General features: G+C 41.6%; 1 protein-coding gene across 5 annotated transcripts in view; it reads right to left on the bottom strand.

Moving 5' to 3' along the window:
* ENTPD1 (ectonucleoside triphosphate diphosphohydrolase 1) overlaps window positions 1-25888 on the bottom strand; it is a 127296-nt gene that overhangs the window by 88345 nt on the left and 13063 nt on the right. The gene's annotated exons all lie outside the window — the stretch shown is intronic.

Raw genomic sequence — 25888 nt, 5'->3', positions numbered from 1 at the left:
ATTGATAGTTTGTGATGATGGGTAATAGGTATACAGGGGTTTATTATATTACTCTTTTCATCTTGTATTTGTTTGAAATTTTCTACAACTAAAAAACATTTTAAACTCTTGGTGAAATAAACTTCAGTTAGCCCTTGAACAACATGGAAGTTGGGGGTACTGACCTCCATGGAGTTGAAAATCTGCATGTAACTTTTGACTCCCCGAAAACTTAACTAATAGTCTGTTGACCAATAACATACACAGTCAATTTACACATATTTTCTATTTTACATGTATTATATGCTGTATTCTTACAATAAAGTAAGCTACATAAAATAAAATGTTATTAAGAAAATCAAAAAGAAGAGGAAATACGTTTATAACCCTGCACTGTATTTATCGATATGGTAAGTTTGCAAGATGCCCATCTACGAGATGAATCATCTGTCTGAAGTGGTGGGCAACCACAGCTGCAGACCTCAACCTACAGTTCATATGAAGCAATTCAACTTTTTCTTGTAATGTCACGAGTCATGACTTTTCTCTGCTTCTTGAGAGCACTCCCAATATCACTCGTGGTCCTTTGAATGGGTCCCATGGTGTTATTCAAAGTTTACAGCGTTGTACTAAACACAATGAAAAATACTCAAAATACTTGAGAACCATGAAAGATCACTTTTTACTGCAATATGCAATTTATGGCATTCTAGGCAGACACATGCAACACCTGAGCTCACTGTAATAGCAAGAGGAGGTGGCTACAAAATTATTACAGTAGTATAGTATGTACTGCAGTTAATTTTATGCAGTTATGACTTAATACTGCATCTTTATATTTGTTTAAATTTCTATCAACTGTAAGTGGTGTCATGCATGGTCTGTAATTGTGTAAACTTTGATGTTAACTTTTTATAATACATTTGTGTATATTTCATGGTAGTAATGATAGAATAGATTAATATCTACAGATATTTTATGCATTCATGACATACCTTTTACCTAATTTTTTTCAATATTTCTAGGCTATATGGTTCATCTTTGAGTTTTTCCAATTGTTGCAAGGTGGACCCATATAATTCAAATCTGTGTTGTGCAAGGGTCAACTGTACACTGTTTCTATGAATTTGAGAGACTGCCAAAATTTTTTAACCCTAGAGCCCTTCTAAATATTTTACAAATGAGAGTAATTTGATATAAGTTGATTCAATAAATGCATGCCAGTTTCAAGTGACTGGAGCTTTCTTTTTTAGGTGTTAACAAATCTTCCATATTTAAGACTTTGCCACGTATCAACTCATACAGAGTTTCCTGGATCCATTCTCTTTCATCTTTTACTATTTAGATTACCAATTCCAATAATTTAAAGAGCATATCTCTCTAAAATTCTTTAAACTCATTTAGAAAAGTCAAGGGCTCTCAACAAATTCTCATCCATTTCAGTTACTTCTTAATTGTGTATGTTTTACTTTGTACTGATTGAACTCCATTTTTCTAGATGGAAGCAAAATAGAAGTTCAGAGTTTCCAATTCCTTTGCATCATCCATGATCACTGTGCATCCCTCTTCCTGTTCATGTTCTTGCACTGAACTGTAACCAAAATAACTTTTGTTATCTTTAGCATTTTTTCCTCCATGCCTCATCGCCAACAGATATTTAGTCCAAGTGATGCTACTTTTAAAAGAATTCTCCTAGCTTCTAAACGTTCTTCTCAATTACTTGCCATCCCTTTCTCTATTGTACAAATCCTTGGGGGAAAGCTGTTTATTTTATAAAAGCTATAGTCACCATAGAGATTTTTAGAAAATACAGAAAATAATATATAAGAAAATTAAACTCACCCATACTTTCTCGCCTCCTTGTAAAGTTCCTCTGATCAAATAAGTATTTTAACTGCTTTTCACTTTTCTCATCCATTATGATTATTTATTATTGTATAATCAGATTTCTCATTCAGTTATGTCTTTTTTAGACTCGCTTTTTTCTTTTTTTTCTTTTTTTTGGACAGAGTGTCACTTTGTCGCCCAGGCTGCAGTGCAGTGGTGCAATCTCAGCTCACTGCAACCTCCACCTCCCATGTTCAAGCGATTCTCCTGCCTCAGCCTCCAACGTATCTGGGATTACAGGCGCCCACCACCACGCCCAGCTAATGTTTGTATTTTTAGTAGAGATGGGGTTTCACCATGTTGGCCAGGCTGGTCTCGAACTCCTGACCTCAAATGATCCCCCACCTCAGCCTCCCAAAGTGCTGGGATTACAGGCGTGAGCCACTGTGCCTGGCCTAGACTCACCTTTTAAAGCCATATTCTTTTTAGTAAATTTGATCATGAGAATTCATCTATCATTTTTTCTGGTTTTATTTTAAAATTTTATTTATGCATGTATTTATTTTTAAATCTGCCTTCTTAAAAAATCGAGGCCATATGTCTGGTTGCCTTACAGTTCCCTCTTTTAGGACTATTAATGCCTAAATGAACTAGTCAGTCATTTCTCCTACCTTCTCAATCATGTCTTTCTTTTGAATTAAAATTAAACCAAGGAAGACAGGCACTAATATCTTCCTCTAACTTGCAAAGGTATCGCCAAGGAAAAATCAAGAATTCTTCACATGTTCTACTTTTCGAAAAGTAGATATCCAATAAATATACAGGTAAAGTTACAGTGTTTCAGAATTTTCATAACTGAAAGGAATTTGGGGGTGGGGGTTGATGGAGGAAAGTGTTGCCATATCCACTGCAGCCTTCTTTATGACAAGCACTGTAGTAGGCACTTCACATAATTTTTTTCATTAATACTCTCAAAGATTACATATGGTAAGAACTGTACTGTTTTAGTCCCATTTTGCAAATAAGAAAAATCCAAATAATATAGGTTAAGCAACTTCCCCAAGATGGAAGAATATCTTTAAACAATAATGATTACATATCCAGTGTGCAAACTCCCCTCGAGATACTGCATCAACAGTCTACACTGCTTCTGTCCTAGGTCTGTCATTTGTAATAGAAATACTTCATCCAGAGTCTGCACTTAACTGGGGTGGTTTATCTTATATTCATACAACAATGTCTTTCTCACTTTCTCTCTTTGTATTCTCTCACCCAAAGCCCTCTACAGAGCTGCCAGTCTCATACTTCTATATTTTCATACAGCCAAATACTATATTTAACATCCCCTCTCCTTCCTAAAACATCTATATCTTTAAATAAAAAATAGACTTTGTTGCTCTGTACCAATTAGTAGGCCCATCCTTCCAAGCCCTCTTGTAATATGTGGAGCTTCATGTTTACACAGAGTAAAAGAAGCATGTCTATTTTAACAGATTAAACTTTGGTTTGAAAATGATCAAAATAAAGCTTGGAATATTACGCTGATCAAATTTCCCTAAAAGTTGTATCAATAAATCATACTCCCCCTTTTTTCTCCCTCAGCTCTTTTCCTGGAAATTAATATATCTTATTATGCTTTATTGGAAGATGCAAAGACCATGGCCCAGCACCTTTCTATGCATCATTCTAATGTTGGTAGCTCATTACCTAAATTGAAAACAAAACCAAAGAGCAAAACAAAACCTCGAGGTTACTAGCTCTGGGATCTTGAGTAAGTCACCTTTTCCACCTTGTTTCCTCAGCTGTAAAATGAGGATTAATGGTAATACCTACTTGACAGCATTAAGAGGATTAAAGTAAATTGAATTATGTATAAGAAACTGCCACATGAACCATAAATTCAATGATTATAATGATGATTATGATGGTTTACAAGGCCACAACTCCATTTGTAATCAACATACAAAATCAAATGCCTAAATGTGCAACACTCAAGTAACCAGAGGCTTTTTATATTTATAAACGGTGTTGAAAATTTTAAGTTTCCCAGATTTCCAGGTTTCATCTTTTTCCCATGGCAGAAAAGTCTAGGTTGGATAAGGTGGTTTCTGTCATTTTAACATATGCTGAAATTTTTCTCACTAGATTTGGTGCTTTCTCTGCTGACAGTGGGCACAGGGAGCCAGAATCTAGGACTGCACTTGGCTTGGTGGGAACCAGTCCTGAGCTGCCTTCCTCCTTGGGGAACAATATTAGTCTCAGATTCTAAAACCAGGGTTCACTTTCTCAGGCAAAGGACGGTAGTGCAATATGGAAGCTAGGGATATGCATTCCTTCTCCCTCCCCTACTGACCCTGCCCCTCCTTCAAGCTTGTCTTTCAGGCTCCTTTTCAGGGCAATGTGGAAGTCTCTGTGCTCAAGGTAACCTCCATCCTCCATTGCTTATTGCTCTACTAATATCCAATTTGGTGGAGTTAAAAAGAAATACCTCTGGTGGCCTTAAAGTCAAAGGGAGCTGTGTGGTCCTTCTCACCAAAACCTGGCTGTGGCAAAGCTGAACAGAATGAACAGAAGTTTTGAGTCATTATGGGAAGGGGAGGGGCAAACCGTCCCTAGGGAGTTTGGAACAAAGTGCTTTAAGCAGCACCCAAGCACTGGGTAGCAGGGTGGGAGGACATAAGGAGTCAGGAGGTAGAAATGAGGCTCAGAAATGAGGCCCTCACATAAACACATCTCTTTCACCTGCATCCAGTTTTACCAAGTGCCCACTCTTGTCTCCTTCCTGCCGCCTTAGATAACAAGAGCAGCACCACCGGATGCTAGGCCAAGAAAAACGCCTGCCATCCTCACAATCATCCTCTTCCCCATTTGTTATGTGCTTACTGGGTAGCAGGCACTGTGCTAAGCACTTTATACTCATTGTTCATCAAATTATCACAACACCATAGATATCATTAGCCTATTTTGCACTTGAGAAAACTGGGGTCCAAAAGTTTGATAACATATTCATGGTCACACAAATGGTAAGCACAGAGCTGGAATCTGAACACAAGCCTGTCTGACTCCAGGGATTCTAAGCTTTTAATTATTAGGAGACATTGACACTCATTTAACTCTTCTCTTCTCTTTTATTTCCCGCACCTATCCACCTCCCAACTTCCTTCAGCCAGATGAGGCCAGTTTACATAGCCACCTTCTGAGAAAAGTTACCACAGATGGTTTCTGCTTCATAAGTTGCTGGGTTGGTTTTGTGGCCAACCTTGTGTCCTGAGACCTTATGATCTTGGCCACAATAGATTGTTCCAACAACTGCTGCTTAAGCCAAAGTCAACTATAGGCTGGACTTGCATTATCTCATTTAATCCTCCTAACAAAGCTTTAAATTAAGTACTAATACCAACTGCATTTTACAAGCGGGAAAACTGACATTCAGATAAGTTAACTTACCTGCCTAAGGTGGGACAGCTAGTAAGAAGCAGAACTACAATTGGAAGGTAGGTTTATCTGAATGCTTGAACACTGTTCTACCTCCCATTTTTTCAGAGATCAATAGAGTTGGCCTGGAACAAGAGATGCCCTTGAATGCAAGTTGTAACAACTGAGAGAAATTGCCCAGACACTGCAACAGGAGATGCTGACAAAGTAACAGAGTCAGAGAAGAGCTGAGTCTTGGGAATGAAAAAGTGATGAGGGGATGACTTCCACAGTGGCTATCCGGTCATTTGGGCTGCTGCTCTGCCCTCATCAAAGGGATTTCCACTCCGTGAGTCTCTGATATGCAGCTATAGAACCTGTTGCCTGTGTTTCCTGATTTATCCATGTGGGCCTGTCACCCTCATCACCTCAGGTAAAAAAATCCAGTCCTTATTACTTTGTGCCTCACACATACACTCCCTTAGGCCTAAACTCCCTGCAGTGCCACTCCCGCCAAACCCCCATGATCGTCCTGGCCTGATGGAGTGAAGTAATGAGAGACTTGAAGCTTTGTAGACCTGAATGCTCATATCTTGCCACTACCCCAGCCTCCAGCTTTACTTCCTCCTCCAATGGGTAGCTCTCTCTCCTCCTTCCTCATTGTCTGCCAGCCTGAGGGAAAAGAGTACTGAGGCCGATAGGTGTTTTCCAAAAGGCTCTGGGTGCACTGGATGTACACCAGATGTTTCCTGTGACAACATCAAGACAAAGGCAGTGGGCATGCAGAAAGCCATATAGCAATTGGTCTCTGGAACTGCTACTTCCTGGGTCCACAAGGTCTTGGGGTGACTAGGAAACACAGCCTGAGTTTTTCTCCCGAGGCCTTCACACTCTACAGTTAGCCCAATTCTCTACACAAGACAACAGAGCTCATAGGAGTTCCCATGTCTCTGAGCTTGGCTAGAGCAAACAGAGAGTGGCTGCTGGTGAGCGATAGTGCTGAAAATGCTGGCAGCAAGCCATATAAGACATTTTTAGTGGCCCCATAATGTCTATATACTCTAAGGAACTTGTATTTGTGAGCAGCTGGTGCTACATCATTAGATGTCATATGTGACAGGCTGTTCCAAGAAAGATCCAGGAATACAAAAAGCTGGATTTCCTGACTTCAGTGTCCCTGGGTTTTTAATGCCTACCCTATCTTATGGGTAATTTGGCAAATGGTCAAATTGCTACACTGATCCTTCTACAATCAAAAAAAAAAAAAAGAACAAGCAAAGCACCTGATTATACAAACCATCTCACTACATTCCTCCTGCAGGAAGGCAGGATATAGTAATCAAAAGAGACAAAAGAAAAAAAATGACTGGGAGCCTATATTTTTGCATAGATTTTCTACCTGCTTTCACCCCCACCTCTTCCCAGGCCATCTGCTATTCTAGTTCTTGGTCACCAATTTTGCCTCATCTTAAAATTTGTTCCTCTTTCCCATAATCAGTAGTAACTACAAGCTGAGTTCTCCAGGCAACCATAAATACTTGTTATTCTTTCTGCCATGTGACTTGCCCTAAAAATAACTTCAGATATTTTTCCTACCATCAAAATGCCAGGAAGAATTGGATAATGTCTTGAAGAAGCGGGCACTGTTTTGTTTTGTTTTTTTTTAATGCCTACCTGTGAAATAGAGAAGGCCTAATGCTACTTAGCCAAAATTTTTAGGAATCCTAAGAAAGTCCTAACATAGAAAGTAATATAAAAACCTGGGTGTTATCCTATCTTGAAAATGGGACAAGCAAAGAAGGGGTTGGGAAAAGAGAATTAGGACAATCTGATACACACATGCTCACACAACCCAGACCAGTATAATTTGTTTTTCTTTTTAGAAAGAGAGTAGCAAAGAAAAGAGTGCGTGTTTGCTCTGAAGTTTAGTCAAGATTTTGCCACTTTCTTTGAAATGCCCCCTTGATGTGCCAGCCAAGGACCCTTAGAGACCTCCATTTGAAGCTGAAAGTATTTGAAGCCAATTAACGAAAAAGATTTGCTTTTTAGTGTCATGTGACTCTGGGGTGGATGACCTTTTGGAAATCATGGACAAAGTCTCCATTTAGAGCTCCTACAGAGTGATGACCCCACTATACAAATCATTGTGAATTAGGGAGCTTCCAAATTAAACTAGATTCAGCAAATAGAACAGCGACAATGGTAACAATGATACTCATGAAACTACATTTAGATGCTCTCAAAAACAGTTTACAAAATTCATTTATGTCCACTCTCTTTTTTGATCCTCAAAGAAACTCCCTAGGAGACAAAGGATACATACACTACACACACACACACAAACACACACACACACCGCTTCCGTTTTATAGGTGTGCAAAAGCTGAAGCTAAAGAGCAAAGCAACTTGCCCAACCTGTATGTGGCTGAGTGTAAAATTCAACCAAGGCTTCTACTTCTACCTCAGTATCTTTTTAACCCAGACATTCTCCTTCCATGCCTCCATCCCATTATCCCTAAGAATCCTGAAACCGATAGTGATCCGGATGACCAGGAGCTGAAAACGCAGCCTTAGCACTTTTAGAGAATCAATTCAAAAATAGATAAAAGAATAGAAAAACTGTTGGGGTTGGGGGAACAACAGGAAGAGCTGAGATGAACTAATGCAGGATGAAATCAATAAGGCAAGGGGGAAAATTCTCTCTCTTCTTTTTCCTTCACATCTTCCCTGTTCATCACCACCTAGCCTAGGCCCCAGGACTTCCTCAAATGGCCCTAACTCTTTTGCCCAATACTGGGTTGTTTTTATCAGGTTCACGTGATAGGCTCTGAAAATATTTTAGCTAAACCTTCTGATGAGCCAGGAGCACGTCTCCAATTTTTTATTGGAACTACTAGCCCCAGTCATATTCATTTTTACTACCTCCTTTGACACATGTTCCTTATATGACATAGTCTCTGCATCCTTCCCCATTCTGGACATACCCACCCAGTTTGACAATATCTCACTTAAGATGTGATACAAAAAAGGAAATGTACTACCCATAAAGTGATTTTCAGTTCTTCACTCAATAAATCAACCAAAAAGTAAATAAATATATACTGAATCACAGGAAACATTTTAGAATGATAGAATGCTCTATATCTTAATAGGGCAATTTAAAAATTGTTGTTGTAGGGGTAAACAAGGTAGTGAAAGTCAAGCACTTAACACAAAGCCTGGCACATTAGTCCTTTATAGATCACTGCAAACCAGTGCCTTCATGGCACTCTATCTGCAGTATTATCTTCAGCTCAGAGCAGTGTATTTTGGAAGTGGCATTAACAAACTGGAGGCAGAAGTTCTAAAGAAGAGAAAGGAGTTTCTACTCACAGAATTGTCATCAACAATTTGTCCCTTTCTGTTCACCCTTATCTAGCTCTGCCCTGCCTTGGTGAAGGCACAACAGGCTTGTTTCCTGAGGCTCTGTCTCACCTAATTCCTGGAATATATTATGGACATTTTTGCGTTAGTGGGAGAGCACCTGTAAACACACCATCACTCCCAGGCCTGGGGTCAAGTGTCTTGGAAGGAATTTAACATCACCTATGGGAGAATCTGGGCAAACCTCCTTGGCTAAATCCATTCCAGAGTATATAACACAGTTGTGAACTTTGGTATGGCTACCAAGGTCCTGGCCCTCTTTTCATTTCCACCCTTAAGACTACAACCTGACCTAAACTGTTGACCAAATTAGTAGGTGACTGGCTCCCTATGCTGATTTTATTTTTATTTTTTTATTTTTAATTTTTACGGATACACAGTAGGTATCTATATTTATGGGGTACTTGAGATATTTTGTTACAGGCATGCAATGTGTAATAATCACATCAGGATAAATGAGGTATCCATCACCTCAAGCATTTATCTTTTGTGTTGCAATCAAATTATACTCTTTTAGTTATTTTTAAATGTTCAATTAAGTTATTAATGTCTATAGTCACCCTATTGCAAACCAATGCAATAGGTTTGATAGCACCCTGTTGTGCTATCAAATACTAGGTCTTATTCATTCTTTCTAATTATTTTTTGTACTCACTACCCGTCCCCTTTTCCATTCCACCCAGCCCCCACTACCCTTCCCAGCCTCTAGTAACCATCCTTCTACTCTCTCTCTCAGTTCAATTATTTTAATTTTTAGCTCCACAAATAGATGAGAACAAGTGAAGTTTGTCTTTCTGTGCCTGACTTATTTCACTTAACATAATGACTTCCAGTTCTATCCATGTTATTGCAAATGACAGGATTTTATTATGTTTATGGCTGAATAGCAGTCCATTGTGTATATGTACCACATTTTATCCATTCATCTGTCGATGGACACTTAGGTTGCTTCCAAATCTTAGCTATTGTGAATAATGCTGCAATGAACATGGGAGGGCAGATATCTCTTCTATATACAGATTTTCTTTCTTTTGGGTGTATACTTAGCCATGAAATTGCTGGATCGTATGCGTGCACTGGTTTTAGTCCACTCCTGTCACATAAGGTCTGAATTCAGTTTCCCATGTCTCCATGGTGCTAAGACAGACTTCCCTGACCAAGGACTTGGACACAGACCAAGAATGTACTTCCCTGATGCCCCTACAGCTGGACCCTACACCTATGATCAAAGCCCTTGAATACAGTCATGACCTGGATCAAACATGAGTTTGTTCCTCTCTTGGACACAATGATCTGAATTGCCTGGGGCAACTTCCTTTTAGTCTTCCATTTGCAAAGAACTTCAGGCACATTTCATGTCCATAGATATTCTATTTACACTGACAGGGAGAAGGGAAAAAAATTACAAAAAGCAGACACATAGACTCATAAAGCAAAATAGTTTATAAAAGATTTAGTGTAGTGGCAAATAGTTCTAAAAACTTTAATAGACCTTGAGGTCATTGCTGTTTTATAACTTCATTGATTCATTCATGTACTCATTCAATATGCATGTGTGCAGTGATTTGAATCATAGTTGCCCATAATATGCTTGGCACTGTCTATACAAATATAAATAAGATTCATATTTATAGGGCCACACATTTATTCATACTTAAAGGGCCACAAAAATTAATGTTCGACAGACACTTAGGTTGTTTCCAAATCTTAGCTATTGTGAATAGTGCTACAATGAACATGGGAGGACAGATGTTCAATATCATCACCTCAACCTATCAAATAAAAGTTTTTATGTTTGGTATGTTCTGTTAAAGAGGAGAAGTATGCAATACACCTCAGTAGATTATATAATTCCATCCAACAACATCAGCTATAATTGGCATAAAATACAATATGTGAGCTTCATTTCTGTGGGTAACAGCAGTATTAGTCTCGAGTCTGGTATGTTTAGGTCTGCAATACACCTCTGGCCCTCCTAGTTGTATCGAACTAGCCATACCTCCTCACATCTAAATTGAGAATAACAGCCGTTCTCACCTCATAATGCTGTTATAAAAGCCAAATGAAATAATGTATACCAAGTGCTTAACATGGTGCCTGAAAAGCCCCCATTTACATTGTATTTTCCTTCTCAAATATGCACGATAGTGTTTGTTTGTGCAATTTAAATTAAGATATTTCCATTTTTCAAATCACCTTAGTACCTCCACTTGGGCTTAATAGCTAACATTAAGTGAAAATGGCCTTGAAAAAAAGACCCTAGGAGGTAAAAGCAGTAACCAGTAAGGACAACACACACACACAACCCTAACTAAAAAGGAGTAAGTAGAAGTAGGCAGCTCAGAGTCCTAGAAATTATAATTTGTGAGAAACATCAAAATTATCACTTTCTAGGAAAAGAAGTTGCAGCACATGAAACTCCTCAAATTGAAACTAAGCCAACTCCAGGATACATTAATAAAATGACAGTATCCCATTTGAGGTTGTCTTTCAGAGCATATCTGGACCCTATATTAAGTTATAGACACACACTTAAAGTGAGACTTTGACAGAACATGGTCCAAAGCATTCCAAAAATGTTAGCCAAGCAGAATTTCACAAAGGTGCAGAATAAAGTAGGCAGAACCAGGCCTCTTCAGGCTGGGGAATGGCAGATGTAGAGGAATCATGACAGTATCATTTCAAATATTTGAGGGACTATCTCCTATGGAAGGAGATGTAGAAATGGGAGAGGATCTCTATGGTCTACAGGGCAGAACTAATTCTAATGACAGTGGAAAGGTAAAGGGAAGGAGAAAGACTTTAATTCAACTTGGAAAAAATTCTAACAAAGTTGTCTAATATAGTGAGACAAGTGTTGGGGTTAGGGAGGTGGTGAGGAGAGATTTTAAGGATTCAACAGAGAATCCAACTAGATTAAGAAGCTGGACTGTGGATTTGGCTGGTCTGTGACCAGTACTTTTGGTCTACGACCAACAATTTTTTCAGCTGCCCATGGTAAGAGAAATAAAACAATGATACACTCTCTAAGACTCATTAACTATAAAACAAGGATAATAATATCAACCTGATAGAACTGAGTGAAGATTAAGTAAGATAATATGTGAAAAGGTCTTCAACATGAAAGACATAAATGAAAATTTAAAAACACAGTTAAAAAAACAGAGGAAACAAAGAAGAAAACAATTACTATCATCAGAGAGAGGAGAAAATATTGCATCCATGAGACCAAAAAAGTGTACAATTTTATTTAAATAAACTATCAGAAAATAAAAACAAGCTTTTAGAAATTTAAACAGTAATAACCAAAATAAGAAATTTTAACAAAAAGGTTAAAAGATAAGGTTGAGGACATATCCTAAAAAGTAGAGCGAAATGTCAAATTTTATCCATTGCATTCTAGCCAACAGTTAGGGAATATTAGTTTCCCCACATCTTCAACAACACTGGATATTAAGAAAAAAAACTTTGCTTTTAGGTATGTGAAAAATAGTACCTCATTGTTTTAGTTTACTTTGTTTGCCTACCAGTGAAGTTGGATATTTTCTTGTATCTTTTAGCCATTGACACTTCCTCAACTACAAACCACCTGTTGAGCTCTAACAAGAGTCAAGTCAACTGCCTGGGTCTTGTCAGTTTTCTTTTCCCTGTCTGTCATTAGAAACATCTTGGTTCCAAGATGGCCGAATGGGAACAGCTCCAGTCTGCAGCTCCCAGCATGACTGACAAAGAAGACAGGTGATTTTTGCATTTCCAACTGAGGTGCCTGGTTCATCTCACTGGGACTGGTTGGACAGTGGGTGCAGCCCACGGAGGGCGAGCTGAAGCAGGGCGGGACATCGCCTCACCCGGAAAGCGCAAGGGATCAGGGAATTTCCCTTTCCTAGCCAAGGGAAGCCATGACAGATGGTACCTGGAAAAACAGGACACTCCTGCCCTAATACTGTGCTTTTCCAACAGTTTTAGCAAACGCCACACCAGGAGATTATACTCCACACATGGTTCAGCAGATCTCACGTCCACAAAGCCTTGCTCACTTCTAGTGCAGCAGTCTGAGATCAACCTGCGAGGCAGCAGTCTGGCAGGCGGAGGGGCATCCGCCATTGCCGAGGCTTGAGTAGGTAAACAAAGTGGCCTGGAAGCTTGAACTGGGCGGAGCCCACCTCAGCTCAGCAAGGCCTACTGCCTCTGTAGTCTCCACCTCTGGGGGCAGGGCATAGTTGAACAAAAGGCAGCAGACAACTTCTGCAGATGTAAACGTCCCTGTCTAACAGCTCTGAAGAGAGCAGTGGTTCTCCCAGCATGGTGTTTGAGCTCAGAAAACAGACAGACTGCCTACTCAAGTGGGTCCCTGACCCCGTGTAGCCTAACTGGGAGACACCTCCCAGTAGGGGCGAACTGACTCTTCATACAGGCGGGCACCCCTCTGGGACGAAGCTTCCAGAAGAAGGATCAGGCAGCAATATTTGCTGTTCTGCAGTATTTGCTGTCCTGCAGCCTCTGCTGGTGATACCCAGACAAACAGGGTCTGGAGTGGACCTCCAGCAAACCCCAACAGACCTGCAGTTAAGGGACCTGACTGTTAGAAGGAAAACTAACAAACAGAAAGGAATAGCATCAACATCAACAAAAAGGACATCCACACTAAAACCCCATCTGTAGGTCACCAACATCAAAGACCAAAGGTAGATAAAAACCACAAAGATGGGGAGAAACCAGAGCAGAAAAGCAGAAAATTCTAAAAACCAGAGGGCCTCTTTCCTCCAAAGGATCACAGCTCCTCGCCAGCAAAGGAACAAAGCTGGATGGAGAATGACTTTGACGAGCTGACAGAAGTAGGCTTCAGAAGGTCGGTAATAACAAATTTCTCCGAGCTAAAGGAGGATGTTTGAACCCATCACAAGGAAGCTAAAAACCTTGAAAAATGATTAGATAAATAGCTAACTAGAATAAACAGTGTAGAGAACACCTTAAATGACTGAGCTGAAAACCATGGCATGAGAACTATGTGACCCATGCACAAGCTTCATTAGCCAGTTCGATCAAATGGAAGAAAGGGTATCAGTGATGGACAATCAAATGAATGAAATGAAGCGAGAAGAGAAGTTTAGAGAAAAAAGAGTAAAAAGAAATGAACAAAGCCGCCAAGAAATATGGGACTATGTGAAAAGACCAAATCTACATTTGATTGGTGTACCTAAAAGTGATGGGGAGAATGGAACCAAGTTGGAAAACACTATTCAGGATGTTATCCACGAGAACTTCCCCAACCTAGCAAGGCAGGCCAATATTCACATTCCGGAAATACAGAGAACACCACAAATATACTCCTCGAGAAAAGCAACCCCAAGACACATAATTGTCAGATTCACCAAGGTTGAAATGAAGGGAAAAATGTTAAGGGCAGCCAGAGAGAAAGGTCGGGTTACCCACAAAGGGAAGCCCATCAGACTCACAGTGGATCTCTCAGCAGAAACTCTACAAGCCAGAAGAGAGTGGGGGCCGATATTCAACATTCTTAAAGAAAAGAATTTTCGACCCAGAATTTCCTATCCAGCCAAACTAAGCTTCATAAGTGAAGGAGAAATAAAATCCTTTACAGGCAAGCAAATGCTGAGAGATTTTGTCACCACCAGGCCTACCTTACAAGAGCTCCTGAAGGAAGCACTAAACATGGAAAGGAACAACCGGTACCAGCCACTGCAAAAACATGCCAAATTGTAAAGACCATCGATACGAGGAAGAAACTGCATCAGCTAACGGGCAAAATAACCAGCTAACATCATAATGACAGGATTAAATTCACACATAACCATATTAACCTTAAAAATAAATGGGCTAAATGCTCCAATTAAAAGACATTGACTGGCAAATTGGATAAAGAGTCAAGACCCATCTGTGTGCTATATTCGGGAGACCCATCTCATGTGCAACGAAGGCACATAGGCTCAAAATAAATGGATGGAGGAAGATCTAACGAGCAAATGGAAAGCAAAAAACAGTAGGGGTTGCAATCCTAGTCTCTGATAAAACAGACTTTAAACCAACACAGATCAAAAGAGACAAAGAAGCCCATTACATAATGGTAAAGGGATCAATTCAACAAGAAGAGCTAACTATCCTAAATATATATGCACCCAATACAGGAGCACCCAGATTCATAAAGCAAGTCCTTAGAGACCTACAAAGAGACTTAGACTCCCACACAATAATAATGGGAGATTTTAACACCCCACTGTCAATATTAGACAGATCAACGAGACAGAAGGTTAACAAGGATATCCAGGACTTGAACTCAGCTCTGCACCAAGCAGACCTAATAGACATCTACAGAACTCTCCACCCCAAATCAACAGAATATACCAATGACAAAAACCACACGATTATCTCAATAGATGCAGAAAAGGCCTTCAACAAAATTCAACAGCGCTTCATGCTAAAAATTCTCAATAAACTAGGTATTGATGGAACGTATCTCAAAATAATAAGAGCTATTTATGACAAACCCACAGCCAATATCATACTGAATGGGCAAAAACTAGAAGCATTCCCTTTGAAAACTGGCACAAGACAGAGACACCCTCTCTCTCACCACTCCTATTCAACATAGTGTTGAAAGTTCTGGCCAGGGCAATCAGGCAAGGGAAAGAAATAAAGGGTATTTGATTAGGAAAAGAGGAAGTCAAATTGTCCCTGTTTGCAGATGACCTGATTGTATATTTAGAAAACCCTATAGTCTCAGCCCAAAATCTCCTTAAGCTGATAAGCAACTTCAGCAAAGTCTCAGGATACAAAATTAATATGCAAAAATCACAAGCATTCTTATAAACCAATAACAAACAGAGAGCCAAATGATGAGTGAACTCCCATTCACAATTGCTTCAAAGAGAATAAAATACCTAGGAATCCAACTTACAAGGGATGTAAAGGACCCCTTAAAGGAGAACTACAAACCACTGCTCAAGGAAATAAAAGAGGACACAAACAAATGGAAGAACATTCCATGCTCATGGATAGGAAGAATCAATATCATGAAAATGGCCATACTGCCCAAGGTAATTTGTAGATTCAATGCCATCTCTATCAAGCTACCAATGACTTTCTTCACAGAATTGGAAGAAAACTACTTTAAAGTTCCTATGGAACCAAAAAAGAGCCCACATTGCCAAGACAATCCTAAGCAAAAAGAACAAAGCTGGAAGCATCACACTACCTGACTTCAAACTATACTACAAGGCTACAGTAACCAAAACAGCATGGTACTGGTTCCAAAACAGAGAGATAGACCAGTGGAACAGAACAGAGGCTTCAGAAATAACATGACACATCTACAACCATCTGATCTTTGACAAACCTGATAAAAACAAGAAATGGGGAAAAGATTCCCTATTTAATAAATGGTCCTGGGAAAACTGGCTAGCCATATGTAGAAAGCTAAAACTGGATCCCTTCCTTACACCTTATACAAAAATTAATTCAAGAAGGATTAAAGACTTAAATGTTAGACCTAAAACCAGAAAAACCCTAGAAGAAAACCTAGGCAATGCCATTCAGGACATAGGTATGGGCAACGACTTCATGACTAAAACACCAAAAGCAATGACAACAAAAGCCAAAATGGACAAATGGGATCTAATTAAACTAAAGAGCTTCTGCACAGCAAAAGAAACTACCAGCAGAGTGAACAGGCAACCTACAGAATGGGAGAAAAATTTTGCAATCTGACAAAGGGCTAATATCCAGAATCTACAAAGAACTTAAACAAATTTACAGGAAAAAAACAACCCCATCAAAAAGTGGGCAAAGGATATGAACAGACACTTCTCAAAAGAAGACATTTATGCAGCCAACAGACACATTAAAAAATGTTCATCATCACTGGTCATCAGAGAAATGCAAATCAAAACCACAATGAGATACCATCTCACACCAGTTAGAATGGCAATTATTAAAAAGTCAGGAAACAACAGATGCTGGAGAGGATTTGGAAAAACAGGAATGCTTTTACACTGTTGGTGGGAGTGTAAACTAGTTCAACCATTGTGGAAGACAGTGTGGCAACTCCTCAAGGACCTAGAACTACAAATACCATTTGACCCAGCAATCCCATTACTGGGTATCTACCCAGAGGATTATAAGTCATGCTACTATAAAGACACATGCGCACATATGTTTATTGCAGCACTATTCACAATAGCAAAGACTTGGAACCAACCCAAATGTCCATCAGTGATAGACTGGATTAAGAAAATGTGGCACATATACACCATGGAATACCATGCAGCCATAAAAAAGGATGGCTTCAAAGCTTCAAAGGACAGGATGACTCTCTTGTTAAAGGATAATGAAGCTAGTGACTTAAAGTTTAAGCCATTATTAATTGACCATTCTGAAAATCCTAGGGCCTTTAAGAATTATGTTAAATCTACTCTGCCTGTGCTGTATAAATGGAACAAAAAAGGCTGGATGACCATAAATCTGTTTACAGTATGGTTTACTGAATACTTTAAGCCCACTGTTGATGTCTGCTTCTCAGAAAAAAAAAATTCCTTCCAAAATATTACTGTCCATTGACAATGCACCTGGTCATCCAAGAGCTCTGATGAAGATATACAAGAAGATAAATGTTTTCATGCCTGCTAATACAACATCCATTCTGCAGGCTATGGATCAACGAGTGCTATGGTTTGGATATTTGTCTCCTCCAAGCCTCATACTGAAATTTTATCCCCAGTGTTAGAGGTGGGGCCAAATGGGAAGTGTTTGGTCATGGGGCAGATCCCTCATGCATAGATCAATGACCTTCTTTGGGGTTGAGTGAATTCTTACTCTATTCGTTCCCATGAGAGTGGTTGTTAAAAGTAGGCTAGCACCAGCCTCTCTATACCTTGCTTCCTCTCCCACCATGTGATCTCTGCACACTCTGGCTCCCCTTCACCTTCCTCCAAGAGTGGAAGCAGCCTGAAACCCTCACCAGATGCCCAATCTTGAGCTTTCAAGCCATCAGAATTGTGAGCCAAATAAACTTTTCTTTCTTTATAAATTTCCCTGTCTCTGGTATTCCTTTATAGCAACACAAAACAAAGTAATTTTGACTTTCAAGTCTCATTTAAGAAATACATTTAGTAAGGCCATAGCTATCATACATAATGATTTTTCTGATGGACCTGAGCAAAGTAAATTGAAAGCCTTCTGGACAAAATTTACCATTCTAGGTGCCATTAAGAACATTCATGATTCATGGGAGGAGGTCAAAATACCAATATTAACAGGATTTTGGAAGAAGTTGACTCCAACCCTCATGAATGACTTGGAGGGGCTCAAGACTTCAGCGGAGAAAGTGACTGCAGAAGTGATGGAAACAACAGGAGAACTAGAATTAGTAGTGGAGCCTGAAGATGTGAATGAATGGCTGCAATCTCGTGATGAAACTTGAACAGTTGTGGAGTTGCTTCTTATGGATGAGCAGAGAAAGTGGTTTCTTGAGATGGAATCTACTCCTGGGGAAGATACTGTTAACATTGTTGAAATGACAGCAAAGGATTTAGAATATTATGTAAACTTGCTCAATGAAACAGCAGGAGTGCTGGAGGAGGATTGACTCCAATTTTGAAAGAAGTTCTACTGTTAGTAAAATGTTATCAAACAGCACCACATGCTACAGAGAAATCAGTCATGAAAGAAAGAGTCATTCAATGTGGCAAACATCATTGTTGTCTTCTTTTAATAAATTGCCACAGCCACTCCAACCTTCAGCAACCAACTCTTGATAAGTCAGCAACATGAACATCAAGGCAAGACTCTCCATCAACAAAAAGAGTACCACTCACTGAGGGTTCAGATGATTGTTAGCATTTTTTTAGCAATAAAGTATTTTTAATTAAGGTGCATTTTTTTAGACATAATGCTATTGTACACTTAATAGATACAGTATAGTGTAAACATAACTTTTATATGCACTGGGAAACTAAAAATTCATATTACTCTTTTAATCACATTACTTCCTTTGTAGCAGTCTGGAACAAAACTTGCAATAACTCTGAAGTATGTCTGTATTACAGTGAGTAAGATTTTAGAGAGAAAATATATGACCAGTAAAGCTAAAAAGAAGTCAGGAAAATTCCAGGAAGCCTTCAGACACGTGAAGGAATATCTAATGGGTGGCAGTTCTTGACTAATGGGAAAACATTTGTACCCCTAAAGAGAAAATGTATCTGAGAAGCGCACATCTTCTCTCATGAAAAAGGACATCTCTAATTGTTCAGAGTTCATGCCCAGAGATACACTGGGGGACTAGTTTGGGATTAGTGGGAGCCAGGAGTTTTCAGGAAAAGGTTAAATGTCATCAAGGTCCAAGGAGTCATACGGGACATCACTAAAAGGAGGCTGAAATGCTATAGAAAGCACGGTAGGAAGAAAAGGCAAGGGAACTGGGCACACTCAGCCACCAACCAGTTGTGCGACATGAGCACATTCCTTCCCGCCTCAGGACTTCAATGTTTCTATCACTCATACACTGCTGAAATTTGGAAAGAAATTTGGAAATTCTACTTTTAGGAATTGATCCTAAAGAAACTGTCAAAGATGTGAAATGAGATTAATCCACAGAAGTTATAATATAATTATATATTTGGAAAATAACTTGCAAATGTTTTTGAAAAGTAATTTGGAAAGTAACTGAAAGTTTCTCAAATGTTTCCCAAAAGGAAATGGTTAAATAGACATATGGTACATGTTCAAATGATGGAATATTATATGCAGCCATTAAAAGATCATATGGTAAAAGCCATTCAATTGTCATGACAAACTGTAAAGTAAAATTGAGGATTACAATTGGTATGCATAACATGGATCCAAATTTGTAGGAAATAAATACTAAAAAACAATAAAAAGTAAGCCAAAGAGAGGGAACAAGAGAAAGACTAAAAAGTCATATGACAGAGTTATGAGTAATAAACTTACACAAATTTTTATTTTATTTATTCTTTATATAGTCTAAATTTTGTTATAAACTTGTATTATTTTTGTAATTAAAACAGCAAATGCAATTGATTTCATTTTAATTAAGAGATTTGAGGATATTTAAGTCTCTTCTAGCACTAAAATCCACTGAGTCTTTTTAAAATGCCAAATGCAGCTCGCTCTCCCTCTCCCTCCCCCTCCCCCTCCCTCTCCCCCTCTCCCGTCTCCGTCTCCCGTCTCCCGTCTCTGTCTCCCTCTGTTGCCAAAGCTGGACTGTACTGCCGTGATCTCGGCTCGCTGCAACCTCTGGCTCCTGTGACTCTCCTGCCTCGGCCTGCCGAGTGCCTGGGATTGCAGGCGCGCGCCGCCTCGCCTGAATGGTTTTTGTGTTTTTGGTGGAGATGGGGTTTCGCCATGTTGACGGGGCTGGTCTCCAGCTCCTGGCCTCGAGTGATCTGCCTGCCTCGGCCTCCCGAGGTGCTGGGATTGCAGACGGAGTCTCGCTCACTCAATGCTCAATGGTGCTCAGGCTGGAGTGCAGTGGCGTGATCTCGGCTCGCTACAACCTCCACCTACCAGCCTCCTGCCTTGGCCTCTTAAAGTGCTAAGATTACAGCCTCTGCCCCGCCGCCACCCCGTCTAGGAAGTGAGGAGCGTCTCTGCCTGGCCGCCCATCGTCTGCAATGTGAGGAGCCCCTCTGCCCGGCCGCCCCATCTGGGAAGTGAGGAGCGCCTCTGCCCGGCCGCCATCCTGTATAGGAAGTGAGGAACGTCTCTGCCCGGCCGCCCATCGTCTGGGATGTGAGGAGCGCCTCTGGCCGGCCGCCCCGTTTGGGAAGTGAGGAGCGCCTCTGCCCAGTCGCCCAACGTCTGGGAAGTGAGGAGCACCTCTGCCCGGCTGCCCCGTCTGGGAAGTGAGGAGCACCTCTGCCCGGCTGCCCCGTCTGGGAGGTAAGGAGCGCCTCTGCCTGGCCGCCACCCCGTCTGGGAGGAAGTGAGGAGCGCCTCTGCCCGGCTGCCCCATCTGGGAAGTGAGGAGCGCCTCTGCCCGGCTGCCCCATCTGGGAAGTGAGGAGCGCCTCTGCCCGGCCGCCACGTCTGGGAAGTGAGGAGCGCCTCTGCCCAGCCGCCACCCCATCTGGGAGGAAGTGAGGAGCACCTCTGCCCGGCTGCCCCGTCTGGGAGATGAGGAGCACCTCTGCCCGGCCACCCCGTCTGGGAGGTGAGGAGCGCCTCTGCCTGGCCGCCACCCCGTCTGGGAGGAAGTGAGGAGCGCCTCTGCCCGGCTGCCCCATCTGGGAAGTGAGGAGCGCCTCTGCCCAGCCGCCACCCCGTATGGGAAATGAGGAGCCCCTCTGCCCGGCCGCCCCGTCTGGGAGGCGAGGAGCGCCTCTGCCTGGCCGCCCCGTCTGGGAGGTGAGGAGTGCCTCTGCCCAGCTGCCACCCCGTCTGGAAGTAAGGAGCACCTCTGCCCAGCTGCCCCATCTGGGAGATGAGGAGCACCTCTGCCCGGCCACCCCGTCTGGGAGGTGAGGAGCGCCTCTGCCTGGCCACCACCCCGTCTGGGAGGAAGTGAGGAGCGCCTCTGCCCGGCTGCCCCATCTGGGAAGTGAGGAGCGCCTCTGCCCAGCCGCCACCCCGTATGGGAAGTGAGGAGCCCCTCTGCCCGGCCGCCCCGTCTGGGAGGTGAGGAGCGCCTCTGCCTGGCCGCCCCGTCTGGGAGGTGAGGAGTGCCTCTGCCCAGCTGCCACCCCGTCTGGAAGTAAGGAGCACCTCTGCCCAGCTGCCCCATCTGGGAGATGAGGAGCACCTCTGCCCGGCCGCCCCGTCTGGGAGGTGAGGAGCGCCTCTGCCTGGCCACCACCCCGTCTGGGAGGAAGTGAGGAGCGCCTCTGCCCGGCCGCCCCATCTGGGAAGTGAGGAGCGCCTCTGCGCGGCCGCCACCCCATATGGGAAGTGAGGAGCGCCTCTGCCTGGCCACCCCCTCTGGGAGGTGAGGAGCGCCTCTGCCCGGCCACCCCGTCTGGGAGGTGAGGAGCGCCTCTGCCTGGCTGCCACCCCGTCTGGGAAGAAGTAAGGAGCGCCTCTGCCCGGCCTCCCCGTCTGGGAGGTGAGGAGCATCTCTGCCCGGCCACCCCGTCTGGGAAGTGAGGAGCGCCTCTGCCCGGTGGCCCCGTCTAGGAAGTGAGGAGCGCCTCTGCCTGGCCGCCCTGTCTGGGAGGTGAGGAGCGCCTCTGCCTGGCCGCCCCGTCTGGGAGGTGTACCCAACAGCTCCGAAGAGACAGCGACCATCGGGAGCGGGCCATGAGGACGATGGCGGTTTTGTTGAAAAGAAGGGGGGGAAGTGTGGGGAAAGGAAGGAGAGATCAGATTGTTGCTGTGTCTGTGTAGGAAGAGGTGGGCATAGGAGACTCTATTTTGTTCTGACTAGGAGAAATTCTTCTGCCTTGGGATCCTGTTGATCTATGGCCTTTCCCCCAACCCAGTGCTCTCTGAAACATGTGCTGTGTCAACTCAGGGTTAAATGGATTAAGGGCGGTGCAAGATGTGCTTTGTTAAATAGATGCTTGAAGGCAGCGTGCTCTTTAAGAGTCATCACCACTCCCTAATCTCAAGTACCCAGGGGCACAAACACTGCAGAAGGCGGCAGGGTCCTCTGCCTAGGAAAACCAGAGACCTTTGTTCATGTGTTTATCTCCTGACCTTCTCTCCACTATTATCCTATGACCCTGCCATATCCCCCTCTCCGAGAAACACCCAAGAATGATCAATAAATACTTCATAAATAAATAAATAAATAAATAAAAATAAATAAATAAAATTAAAAAAAAAAAAAAAAGAGTGAAGTTCGTGAAGGCCAGGGTTTAAAGGACTTGCTAAGCTTGCAAGTGGTAAAAGTACTGGGATTCCAGCCCAAGTTCTTCTGTCTTTTGAAGCCTAACCACCTTCCAGTTTGCCTCACAGCCTCTCACCTACCAATTGATTCCATAAATGCACACATTTCCAACCTGGGAAATAATAATTTTAACAGATAAAACAAAAGGCACCTTTCTAGCTCCTAAGAAATGGTCTCTCTAATGTTTCCTTTTAAAATTGTGAGTAGGAAATCTGTGCCACATGCACAACAGCTGATAAAGTGGAGCCTGATTCTAGTTTAATTTTATAACCAAATCCAACTTACAACAAAGTTAATCTAACATAATTATATGCAAAATAGTTTCTATACCACATGTTATGGAAATATAAGCTATTTGAGTAAGCAACCATAATTAATATTATTTTTATATAGGTAAACTAAGTTTTCATGTTTTGTTTACTGATTTCTATGAATCAGGATCATTTTATGTTTAAATATTCAGCTTATTGGTCTTAAGTACATTTACGTTGTTTTGCAACCATCATCACCATCCATCACCACTCCTTTCTTATTTTTGAAAATTGAAACTCTGTTCCCATTAAATAGTAACTCCTCATTCCCCTCTTCCAGCCCCTGGCAACTACCATTCTACATTTTCTCTCTATGAAATTTGACTGTTTTAGATACCTAATCCATACTGTAGCATGTGTCAGAGTGTCTTTTTTTTTTTTTTTTTTTTTTTTTTACTTTAAGTTCTGGAATACATGTACAGAACATGCAGGTTTGTTACATAGGTATACATGTGCCATGGTGGTTTGCTGCACCAATCAACCCATCACCTAGATTTTAAGCCCTGAATGCATTAGTTATTTGTCCTAATGCTCTCCCTCCCCTTGCCCCAGACTCTGCAACAGGCCCCAGTGTGTGGTATTCCCCTCCCTGCGTCCATGTGTTCTCATTGTTCAACTCCCACTTATGAATGACAACATGCAGTGTTTGGTTTTCTGTTCCTGTGTTAGTTTGCTGAGGATGATGGCTTCCAGCTTCATCCATGTCCCTCCAAAGGACATGATCTCATTCCTTTTTATGGCTACATAGTATTACATGGTATATATGTACCACATTTTCTTTATCCAGTCTATCACTGATGGGCATTTGGGTTGGTTCCATGTCTTTGACATTGTAATTAGTGCTCCAATAAACATACGTGTGCATGTGTCTTTACAGTAAAAAAAAAAAAAAAAAAAAAAAAAAAAAAAGCCAAATGCACAGATACCTACACCACATTTGAAATGTGATCTTCTACTCCTCCCCAGCCCTAATCCTCCATTAGTTTTGCAAACAGATCTGCTCTCTGAAGCCATAAGGCAGTTCTGGGAAGAGTAACAGTAGATAGGGGCCTGGAGTTTGGGCTGTCTTCACAATGTGAATCTTAGAGCAAGCTTTTAGAGAAAAACACAATTGAAAAAGACCACACTTCCTGGCCCTGAAAGAGCTCTGGCTTTTCTTTCACAGAAAATGTCTGCAGTCTGGATGGACATCAGCACCAGGAAGTTACACACCTCTCTGTAAATATTTCCATCCCTAAAAGACTTACTCTGCCTGTGAAATCTTTACTAACAACCTTCAACATTCACTGTGCCAAATGCCAGGGTCAATTCTCAGTTTCATCTTATTTTACCCATGAGCAGCATTAGACCCAGTTAGACCCAGTTGAAACACTTTTCTCTGATGGCTCCCAGGACACCATACTCACCTACCTAGTTTATACCCCTTCCCCCACTCCAACACACACACACACACACACACACACACACACACACACACACACACACTCTCTCTCTCTCTCTCTCTCTCTCAATCTTCTTGGACGGTTTCTCTTCCTATCCCCAACCTTTAAATTTGGAGTATCCGGCTCAGTCCTTAGAACATTGTCATTTTTTTTTTCTAGTTACACTCACTTACCCAGTCTCATTGGATTTAAATCCTGTCTCACTCAGATTAAACACCACCTGATGACCTAAATTTATATCTCAAGTCCAGTCTTCTTCCCCAAACTCCAAATTTGTATATCCATCTGCTCTATTTGAAAGACCCATGTCAAATAGGCATCTGAACACTAACACACCCAAAACTGAGATCCTGATCTTCCCACTCAAACCTATTCCTCCTACAGTCTTCTCATCTCAAGGCAACTCCACCCTTCTAGTTTCTTGGAAGGCCCAAAACCTTGGAGTCAAGTTTCCTTCTCTCTTGTTTCCCATCCAAATCCAACTAGGAGATTTTATTGGCTCTATTAGATCCCAAATCCAATCACTTTTCACCGTGTCCACTGCTACTACCTGGAAATGGACACCATCATCTTTTACCTGTATTACTGCAGTAGTCTCCCAACTAGCCTCTCTTCTGCTTATATCCCTTTATGTCTGTTCTCTACAATGCAGCCAGAGTGATCCTATTAAAACATGAATTGGATAAAGTCACTCCTGTGCTCAACACTCCCAGTGGTTTCCCATTGCTCTATAAGTAAAAGCCAAAGGCTATACAGTGGCCTGCAGGATGCTAGACATTCTGTTTAGGCCAAATCTACCTCTCAGCTCTCACCTCCTTGCTTTCTCCACTCCAACCACACTGGATTCTTTGTTGTTTCTTAAACACCTAATTTCTCCTCAGGACTTTCTACATGTTGGTTCCTCTGCGTGGAATGTTCTTCACAGAAACAGCCACACTAGCAGCCATATGCTACCACAAGTCTAAAGAGATCTTAGAAATGATATCCAACAAAGGCTGAGGAAAACTGCTAAGCAGTGGAACAGGAGCTCACTCCCTAATTCAACAGAGGTTTGCTCTCAGTGGGGAAGGAGCAAAGGCTCCTTCCTGAATACCTTTATGCCTCTGGACAACCATATTGACAGAACTCTGACAGCCCTAGTCACTCTATCTTCTGGAACATGACTACTGTACACGGTGAGAAGACTTTTGCCTTCTTTCCTGGGCCTGAGTGAATTTTTCTGCCTAAAGGATTTAGATGTCTTCTCATACTTAAATGGGGATCTAGCATTTGGTGATTGCATTTTTCCAAGACCTGAACAGAACCTGAAGGAGCCATGGGCAGACTATGCATTCCATCCATATCAACGTTAGACTGGGATAAATCTCCCCTAATACATCCTAAATACTTTTTAGGATAAGGTGAAAAACACATTCATCCATACATACATACAAAAGGAATCTCTTTTCTTTCAAGGATAAGGCCTTAGATTAAATAAATTTTGCAAGAAAATAGAAAGAACAACGAAGGAAAAGCTTGCCTCTAAAATAGATATGAAGCAGGAATAGATGGAAATCATTTGTTTTTTTGAACTCTGTACAAGAGGATGTTGCCATAAACAAGCTAAAATAAAAGATTTCATGGAAGCCAAAAAC

The sequence above is a fragment of the Pongo pygmaeus genome, chromosome 8 (genome assembly GCF_028885625.2).
Source record: "Pongo pygmaeus isolate AG05252 chromosome 8, NHGRI_mPonPyg2-v2.0_pri, whole genome shotgun sequence".
NCBI lineage: Eukaryota > Metazoa > Chordata > Mammalia > Primates > Hominidae > Pongo > Pongo pygmaeus.
Note: the sequence above shows the minus strand (reverse complement) of the source record. Positions and strands in the feature narration are given on the sequence as shown.